Source organism: Nyctereutes procyonoides, unplaced genomic scaffold (assembly GCF_905146905.1).
Source record: "Nyctereutes procyonoides isolate TBG_1078 unplaced genomic scaffold, NYPRO_anot_genome, whole genome shotgun sequence".
Classification (NCBI taxonomy): Eukaryota; Metazoa; Chordata; class Mammalia; order Carnivora; family Canidae; genus Nyctereutes; species Nyctereutes procyonoides.
In genome coordinates, this window is record NW_026575146.1 from 22,249,678 (window position 1) to 22,260,049 (window position 10,372).

Genomic DNA, 10,372 nt, shown 5'->3' on the forward strand with positions numbered 1-10,372 from the left:
GGGTCTGGGGTTGGATATTTCGGGTGGTCAGGAAGGGCCTCTGTGACGAGGTGACTCTGCAGCTGACACCTGAACTCTAGGAAGACGTGAGGTGTGTGGACATAGGAGAGCTGCGCTGGGTGGAGGGTGGAGCAGGTCCTGGGGCCAATGGTGGGGACAGCAGCCAAGTGTGCATGTGTGTGGGGGACACGGGGTGCAGGAGGGATGGGGCCCCTGCCCATGGCCCCACAGAATCCAAGCTCCCGCAACCCCAGCCCCAGCAGATGACCATGGCTGCTTAGGGATTGTGTGAGGAGCACTCTCTCAGCTCAGGGAAGGAGCCCAGGACTCCGGAGGACATGGAAGCCCTGGGGGGAGCATGGGTGCTGCTCCCACAGGCTTGCCCTGTGGAGAAGTCTTGCGGGGGTTCTGCTGCTGAGCTTGGTGTGGACGGCAGGACAGGGCACCTCCAGGGCTGTCAGGCTCTGCTCCAGGATCTGGGTGCAGAGTGCTGGTGACGGTGATCAACAGTGAGCACTTAAGTAGCACTTGCTGTGTGCTGGGCATGGTGCAGAGAGCTTTCAGCCTAGGGACTCAGGGTGTGTACTGAGGACAGCTCCCGGAAATCCTGTCGCCCTGATTCAGTGTCAGGACTGGGGCGGGGGTGGGGTGGGGTGAGTGGACTTGTTTGAGCTGCTGGAATCAGCCACGGCAGGACGCCCTGGGAAGGACCTGTGGGAGAGGAGGGCGTGGGGGGGCATCTGAGCCAGGGAGGACACATGGGGGTGCCTGGGAGGACCCATAGGGGGTAGCCAGGGAGGACCCATGGGGGGAGCTGGGAGGACCCATGGGGAGGAGCTGGGGAGGACCCATGGAGTGGGGAGCCAGGGAGGACCCACTGGGGGGGAAGTTGGTAAGGACCTGAGGTAGGGCGGTGAGGGGACTGACAGGGGCCCCTTGCTTCAATGCCCCCGTGAGGATGGAGATGAGGTGGTGGAAGGTGGAGATGGGACTGTGGGAAGCGGAGGCTGCAGTCCTCACCCTAAGTTCTCCTGGGGAAGGGAGGAAGGAGGGGAGCAGGGCCTGGCTGGTATTTTAAGGCGAGAGCTTTAGTTTGCAATGAAGGAGGGAACTGAAATGTGTTCCACGTTGACTGGGGAAGGCCCCGGGTGGACGGCAAGAGCGGTCGCTGTGGAGAGACGGTGAGTTGTGGGGAGGGCCCTCGAAGGGACGGTCAGGTTTCCTCACCCAAGCTCTGCATTGACAGAGCAGGGCTAGGGACAGGCAGGCGCTGCCCTTGGGATCAGAGGGACAGGGGCTTCTATGGATGGGACCAGGGACGTCTGGTTCCCCCAGTGCCAGGAAGAGGGAAGGACCCGGGCTGAGGACTCAGGTTCAGGAGGGCCTCTGGGGTTGAGTGGAAGGGACCTGCCACCGTGACCTCAGGAGAGGGGCCTGGAGCCACCACGGGGCTGCAGGGGGAGTGGCTGGAGGAGCTGGCCTGTGTTCTGGAGGAGCGTGGGGACGTTGCCTCGGCCACTCTGCCTTCTGTGCCCACACGGGGAAGCACACATGCGGCCTGTGGCATCCAGAGGCAGGTAGGTCCTATGGCAACATGGCATTAAAATGTTTATTTCTGAAGTACACACAGTCAGGGGAAATGGATCAGTTGACGTGCATTATCACATCTGCCACATAATGCATCATTGTCACTCACACCCCCGCAGCCTCATTTTGCTCAAGTAACATTTAAAACATAAAAGGTAAGTGTTTCAAGATGGCCCCAGAGCTCTTTTTTCTTTTTCACTGATTTTTCTCAACGTGCCTTGCTCGGCTCAGATTTGGAGCCTTCCAATCCTCGGGCGCTCTCACAATGGGCTTGTTATGAAGAGCCATCAGAAGCCAAAATTGTACTGATTGGCTCCCCTTTTTTTGTGGCTGTCAGAAAATAACCTGTATTTATTTTGAAATAATGCTTCCTGCCTTTTTGTTCTATATAAATATAATTCCTATTTACTGTAGAGAATTAAGAAAATACAACAGAGTATATAGAAGAAATCTAAATAACTTCTATTTCTGCCACCCAGAGAGAGAACTACTGTTAGCATTTGGATGTATTTTCTTTCAGGCTTCTTATACATATATTTATATAATTGGGATTATTCCATATCTACACTCTCAGACTCTTATTCCCCAGGCAATATTACACTGCGGGCAGCACGGTCCGGCCTGTAGCGGTCCCATCATGAAGTGGCCTGTTCCTCTTGTTGAGCTTGTGAATAATTTATTATTTCATAAAACAAGGAACTTCATGGCAAAGTCTCACACACCTTTGTGTGATCGATGGACATTTCCTTGAATCCTAGATTTTTATGGCGTCAAAGTTCAGAAATAATAGGTTCCTGAGCAGAAGTTTGGACTCATGATATCACTTCACAGGAATTGATGCTGAAACTGATATTTTAGCTGCTTCATATGATTCTTTAGGTTTTTTTTTTGTTGTTGTTGTTGTTAAAGATTTTATTTATTTATTCATGAGAGACACAGAGAGAGAAAGAGGCAGAGACACAGGCAGAGGGAGAAGCAAGCTCCCTGCGGGGAGCCCGACGCAGGACCCGATCCTGGGACCCTAGGATCATGCCCTGGGCCAAAGGCAGGTGCTAAATCACTGAGCCACCCAGGGACCCCCTGATTCTTTAGTTTTTTAACGTAAAAATTCACAGAAAAATATGGACTTTCTTCTGGGGGGGTTTTCTTTGCTTCATTTTGGTTTTCAGAATCTCTGATAAAACAGTGACAGGGCTGTTGCCTGAAATCTTCACCAAAGGCAAGACCATCAGGGCATGGCTGTGGGTGAAACAGTGTCTTCCCAAAGGGCACACGGGAGGCCAGCCCCCAGAGCCTGGCAATGGGACCTCTTTTCTAATAGGATTTTTTCAGGTGTGCTTGAATTCAGGTGAAACTGTTAGGATGGCCCTGGTCTAACAAGACCATGTCCTTATGAGTGGAGAGTCCGGGCACAGGCGTGCACATGGTACAAGTTCTGTGCGGAAAGTGGGACAGAGATGGCATGACACATCCACAAGCCGAGCGATACCAGGATCGCCTAACACCTTCAGGCTAGAAAGGCGAGGAGGAAATCTACACAGAGTTTCAAGCACTTTGTCTGGGTCCCTGGCCTCTACATCTGTGGGAGAACAAATCCCTGTCATTCTGACCCAAGTGGGTCACAGTGCCTGGTTATGGCGTCCAAGCCCCGATGCTATAAGGCTGCAGTCATGTCCTAGTCCCCATCTCGAAGGCCCTCCTGGGAGAGAAAGTCTGTCCTGATTCACCCTGATGGTAACAGTAACACCCTAACCTAGTGTCTTCCTCACAGGACACAACATTGTGGTCACCAGTGACAGATGTGCTGTGGGGGTAGGGTTGTTCTCCAGGAATGAAAAGTCATTGAGAAACTTCCCAGAAGAGAACAATCATTTTCAACTATCACCTGCGTTCCTTCCAGACACCTGAACTCTTACAGGTGCATGGCCTGCCCTCAGGGGCTCACCGCAGGGGAGGAAAGAGAGAGGCAGATGGTCCCCAGGTGTATGGGCAGAAGGACACCTGTGCTAGGGTCCCTGGGTGGCTGCATGGCAGGTGCAGGAGGCAGTGAAGAGGTCACTCCAGTGGTGGATGAGAAATGAGAACAAGATGGAAGGATGGGGGCATCTTCCTGGAACTACTGCAGGAATACTGCATATCCGATGTCATGTGGTGCTTCTTCTTAAAGAACCTGGTTCTGATCAGTGACAAAGCATGTGAGGTCCAGAAGGAAGACTTCATAGAGCCCAGTGAACACCACTGGTGCACCTGTGCATGATATTATCTTGGTGGTGAGAGTCCTCACCTTGTTGGTGAGATTCTGGTGATGGCGGCTAAACATGTTGCCCAGACACTCATTACCTATCACATTGCTTTGGTCTTTGGAGAGCTCCACAGGTGGAGCAGAAACTCAGCAGAAGTGCTGAGCCTCTGCCTGCCCCTCCCTGAAGGCCATTTCCACCCTAGATAGGGGTTGGGGCTGGAGACTCAGCAAATCAAATAGGGCAAGCAAATTTTCTTTTCTGAGAAGGAGGATGGAATGTGAATGAACTGACTTGATCACTGAGCTGGTTGTTTTCACAGATAAAGGTCTACCTGTTTGGAGTTGAGGGCTATGTATTCAGAATTCTTTACCCCTGCCTGCCAGCGGAGCATGAGGTGGAGCCGGGGTCTATGGGAATAGAGATAGTGGAGCCATGAGCTCCACGGGGTGTATGTGGTATAGATGCCATAGGCCTTGAGAGGATGGGGATCTACGGGAATACAGATGGCAGAGTTGTGAGCTCCATGAGGCAGAGCTGCTTCCTCTGTAAGCAGACTAATGTGTGAATTCACACATGATGCCCACTAGCTGTCTCAGTGCACCCATCCACTTCGTGGTTTCCCGTCAGTGTGAAACATTCACGGGTTAACTTCAGGAGGAGAAGGATGCATGAGAACATGTGTCTTGTGAGACAGAGATGCTGGGTGCTGGAAAGCAGACATGCATGCATCCTGAAGCTGGTCCAGCCCCTCCCGCCTGATACCCTACAAGTGCACATGCCACTCATCTGGCAGAGCTGGCCCTGAGAGCCTCCCTGGTAAGATGTGCCTCTTACAGTTTCCATGACCAAAACTCAGACTTTCTTTATCCTTCTACACGGGCTGATTTCAATGATCAGTGAAGAGCAAATGAGCACCAGCTGCTGCACATTGGTGTGTGGAGTCTGACCCCAGCCTGGTTTGTGACATGAGTCCTCCTGAAGGGACAAAATGATTCCAGAGAAGTACCTACTTGGTTGCTCCCTTGCCATTCACTTGTTTTCTGAAGGGAGGAAAACACCTGCATCTATTCTCCTCCCTCCCATGAGGAGTAGAAGTATCATTGCTGCTCTGCCGAGAGGTGTGAGCAAAGAGAGTTCCTGGGTTCTCTGGCCCTGATGAGGAGTGCATGCTTGCACAGACACTCTGAGCTCAATGCTTCATCAGGAAAGTGGAACAGTATTGTTGCTTATTGGATGAATTGTGACCTCCGTTCATATGTTGGGGTCCTGACCCCTAGAACATCAGGATGTGACCTATCAGGGTGACATCTTTGTACAGGTGACCAAGGTAAGATGAGGTCATTAGGGTAGGCTCTCATGCAATATGACTGAGTCCCCATGGGCAGTGGACATTTGGACATGGACACAGACTTGAGGAAGATGGCTGGAAGCCCATGGGGAGACAGTGGTCATGCACCTGGAGTGACCCGTCCATAAGCCAAGGAAACGCTGTCATTGCCCGCACACCAGACACGGAAAGATGCCAGCAAGGGTCTTCACCTGGAGCTTTCAGAGAGGACATGTATCCTCCATACCTGGATTTGGGGCTTTGAGCGTCCGGAGTTGCAAGAGGACACTTCTATTGCGTGAAGCTGTCCAGTTTGTTGGGTTCTGTGTGGTGACCCCGGGAAGCTCCCAGACCACCACCTCCCCATGGCAACAAGTGCCCGTGGGTATAGCTGCATGGCCTTTGGTGGGTGACCAGGTCTCTGTGACCCTCACCTCAATCCCACAGTTCTGAAACAACTGAGTGCCAACAGTGACCAGGAGGATGAGGTCTCTGGTAATAGAGCAGACAAAGTTTTTAAAATTCAGAACAAGTATAGACCTTTTATGGAAAAATGTCCCAAGGACCCCTGAGAACACATAAGAAGCTGAAGTGTAGTCTATGTTAATATACGTTATTTTTAAATTTTTTTTATTTGAGTATTATTGATACAAGATGTTACATTACTTTCAGGTGTACAACAGAGGAACTGGACAAGTTCAGAGCTTATGCTGTGCTCACCCCAAGGGTGCCATCCCCGTCCCCAGAGGTACTGCTATGTTGTCTTTGGCTGTATTCCCCATGAGCGGCCTTTCATCCTGTGATGTGTTCACACCATTACTGGAAGCCTGTGTCTCCCACTCCCCTCCACCACTTAGCCCAAAGAAAACAAACATACTGATTCAAAGGGGTACACACACCCCAATGTTTACAGCAGCATTATCTACAATAGCCCAACTATGGACGTGGCCCAAGTGTCCATCGATGGATGCATAGGTAAAGACGAGGTGGTCTACATGTATACAATGGAGTATTAGCCATCGGAGGGAAAAAAATCCTGCCATTGGCAATGATGTGGATGGAACTGGAGGGTACGATGTTGAGTGAAAGAAGTTAACCAGAGAAAAACAAATACCATCTGATTTCACTTGTAAGATATTTTTAGCTGCAAATTTCCACTGCAGAAAAAAAAAAATTTGTCTTTAAAAGTTAGCAAAAATAATTGGCTTTAGATTAGCACCAACACAAAATTATGATATTTAAAGATTCCCCAGGAATGGGAGCCTTTTAGCAACCCTGTACACCAAGCTTTGAAGAGCACCGGACTGGTATTTTACTGCTTCCAGGGGGCAAAGATGAGGGGAAGCTGCAAACCTCGAGGAAAGGAGCAGAGAGCTCGCAAGGAGTAGCAGGACATCGGCACCTCCTTTCTGGTTGAAGCTAAACAGTATGGCATTTGGGGGACCCAGTGGGCTGATGGGTGTCCCCAGGGGCTCCAGCTTCCTGCCTCCCTGGGTTTGGCCCAGGGCTCTAAGATCTGGGGTCCTGGTATGACCCGTGCTAGCACCTCACCCCGTGACATGGCTCCAGGCTGCATCCCCGTCGGGAATGCCCCCTAGCCCGCCATGCAGCCCTGCACACCTTTGAGGACACTTCTTCATTCAGCCCTCCTCCAGACCCCTTGGGGTGTGATGGGCTTTCAGGTCCAGGACCAGCCTCCGTCCCATCAAAAAATAGTCAGTTAAGGAGCAAGAGCACAGCAGGGAGCCCCTCCCCACCTCCAGTTACACGCTCTTGTTGGTGGATGCTCCACATGGATTGACCACATACCAGGAGTGCCCTGGAGCCCTGGAAGCAGGAGCCGACATGACCATTGGGCCTCCTCTATGGGGGCCCTGCTTTGATCCAAAGCGATCCTTCCTAGTGAGCCAGTTGAGAGCACGGACGCCTCAGCACCCCCAGAGGGAATATGCGCATCCTGCAGCGGCTACATGAGCACCCACCGAGTTGGCACAAGCCCAGGGTGCGGCCTGCCCTCCCCTCACCCTGGCGGCCCAGCAAGAAAGTGAATCCAATCACCAAGACCAATGAAGGAAAGAGCGGGTCTAGGAAGTGGGGGTGCTCCTCTATTACCAATTCTGCTTCTTAACCAAATTAGTGTGGATGTCCAATATCTTTTCCTAAACCCGTCTCTGATGGATTAAAGAACATGGAAGCAGCGTGGCCCACTCAGGAACCTCTCCTGGTGGAACACCTCTGGACCCTCCCACTGCTGAAGAGACCAGACCTTCACCCACCAACTCTTTACAGAGACGGCGCCTTAGTACACGCGGCAACTTCAAGGTCTGAGGTCAGTCCTTCCTTCTCTCTGCTGCTTCATCATTGTCACACTGTCACCGTGTCCCCAGGCTCTTACCAGAAAGGCGGGGCATTGCCTATATTTTGGCAATCAAAGACATTTGTAGAGATAACTTTCATCCTAAGATTGACACAAAGTTTTGTGGGACCGTGTGTTTCCCACCTCATGACGCCTGGAGTTAGCCCTCAGGTGTGTCCGGGGAGCCCTCTATCCCGAGGCCACCAGGGCAGCATTGCCTGCGATGTAAAGCAATTGTGTGTGCCCCTGGAGAGCCAGTGTGTCCACAGCACGGGGATGCAGAAGCATCTGAGCCCTGACCACCAGGAGAAACTTCCATTCCCCATGAGTGTTTTAAAATCGGCATCAGCAACCTCAATAAAGCCCTTGGGAGGCACCTGTCATCACCTCCTGTTCACGGCGGGCCTGCACACACCAGGTGCTTCATGTGCGTCAGGCCTCAAACGTCCTGTTTCCCTGTGAGGATGGTGCCTGGCCTCACGGCGCTGCCCCCAGGCAGGCAAGAGTCAAGAGCACACCCCTGCTTGCATTCATGAGCCTTAGGAGGGGTGAGGGCACTGCCTGGACCCCCACATGAGGGGCACTGGCCCTTGTTGCCTGTCGGGCTGGTGTGGGACAGGTGTGGTTCCTGCAAGAAGCCTGTGCCCACCCAGAGGAGGGCCTGCAGCAAAGGTGTGGCCGGGTGGTGGCCACCGCGGAGCTGTGTCTGTAGAAGGGGCCCAGGGAGGGGTCCCCAGCCCTCCATGGACTCCGCCAGGCTCATCGGAGTGGGTCCTCGGTGCACACACAGCGCAGGACGGCATTCCTGTTGCCTGATTAAAGGGATTTTCTTTTGTGAATTAAACCACACTACATAAACCCCAAATTGTCCTGGTCCCAGCCACACATGCAGCCACTCTCAGAGTGCTGGGGGCCGCGAGGCTAGCGCCCAGACCACCCGGGATTCCAGCAGCTTCTGTGCCTCCGCGGGGAGCGCCGGTTCCTGTGTGGGGTGGACGCGTTTCGGCGAATCGTGGGAACAGTTACAAGAAAAGCTCGTTTCCCTGCTGTTTTCCATAATTGCTCTTTCTCAACCCAATGTGATTGAAATGGAAAAAGCAAACACATCCATTTTGGTCGGCGTTTGTCTCCTCCCCCTTAATATTTCTCCTTTTGTTTAGAGTCAATAAAGCAGCTGCGGCTTGTGCCTGACGCGGAGGCCCCGCACACCTGGGGTCCAGGCGCGAGGCTGGGGGTGGAGGGGGGCGCAAGGAGGCTGGAGCCCGGCACGTGGTGAATGAGGAGCCGGATTCCTGCCTCTGCTCCATTCAAAGTGACACAGGGAGCCTCTGCCTTCCGAACAGCACCTTCCTCTCAAGTTGGGCTGTTCCCGCTTGTGGAGAGAGAAACACCAGCAAGACATTCCATGCCCGGCCCCTCCTTACTCACTGGGCGACCCTGAACCCATGTGGGGCTCCAGGTGACCTTGGGAAGGTCAGGAGGGCTAGCTCCACATGGAGAAACGAAGGCTTGGGAGGAGAAGGGTCTTTCCATCATCACCCTGTCATGTGGAAGCAGGCTGACTTTTCCTAGGACACACATGAGTGACAGGATATACCTAAAAGTGGCATGTCCTCATTTGACCTGAGAATAGTTGTGCTGGACACCGGACCAAGCTTCCACTACAATAGGCCACACACCCTAAATGTGCTCAGAAGGGGCCACAGGGAGGCCGACGCTGGGGTCTAGCAGGGCGATTTGCACTGGTCAGAACAGGTGGGGAGGACAGTGTGCAGGACGCTATGGGAAGGCTGCTGTGCAGGTGGTGGGGGCCACATTGAGCAGCCCCAGTGGGGTTGTCACCTGCTGCACCCCGAGGACAGGCCTCCTCGGGCAGGGAGGACGCTCGGTGCCCGAAGGGTGCCTGATGCGGTCCTGGCTCAGAGGCAGGGAGGAAGAGGGAGATGGAGACTAGGTTCTCATGCCTCAGAGGGGACACGAGATGAGCAACGTGCCAGACACAGTTGGTGGGACTCTACAAACACGTGTGCTCCACGGCACAGGCTCGACTAGCATGGTGCACGGCCATTCAACCCCGCACAGCGGTGATGATAACTCTGGTTGCTATGATTTCTTTGTTCTTTCCCTCTCTCTGTCTCTCTGCCTGCCTCTCTATCTCTCTGTCTCTGTCTCTCTGTCTCTGTATCTCTCTCTATCTCTGTCTCTTTGTCTCTCTCTGTCTCTGTCACCAACAAGGCAGGCATCGGGTTTCGCCCGGGGCGGGGGGGGGGGGGGGGGCTGTAAGGAGCAGCATGTGCTGTGTGATGAGTAGAGCTGGGCAGTGGCCGCACTCCCAGGACAGGCCGGCTGAGCCACAGCGCCAGCTGAGCGCTCTCTCCCCCTGCACGGTTACTGCTGCTTCAGCTCCCGTTGCTCCTGAAAGCTGTAATTAGGGATGACACTTCAAACACATAGTCACCTATGGTCACCTTCAGGGTTGTGCTACCAGTAGGGTCCTCCTGGGCCAGGGAACCTTGTCACTGGGCCACACGGGTGTGTTGGCACCACATGGGAACCCGCGTCACTGTGCTTGGGGCTCTAGGAGGGTCTCAGGGGTGCGGGAACCCCATGTCCCTGTGCTCAAGGCTCTGGGACAGTCCTCAGGGGTGCAGGGATCCTGTGTTCCTCTGCTCAGGGCTCTGGGACAGTCCTTAGGGGGGAGTGGGCCCCGTGTCTCTGTGCTCAGGGCTCTGGGACTGTCCTTGAGGGCACAGGAACCCAGTGTCTCTGTGCTTGGGGCTCCTGGAGGGTCCTCAGGGGGGAGTGGGTCCCCAGGTCCCTGTGCTCGGGGCTCTGGGAGGGTCCTTGGGGGCACGGGAA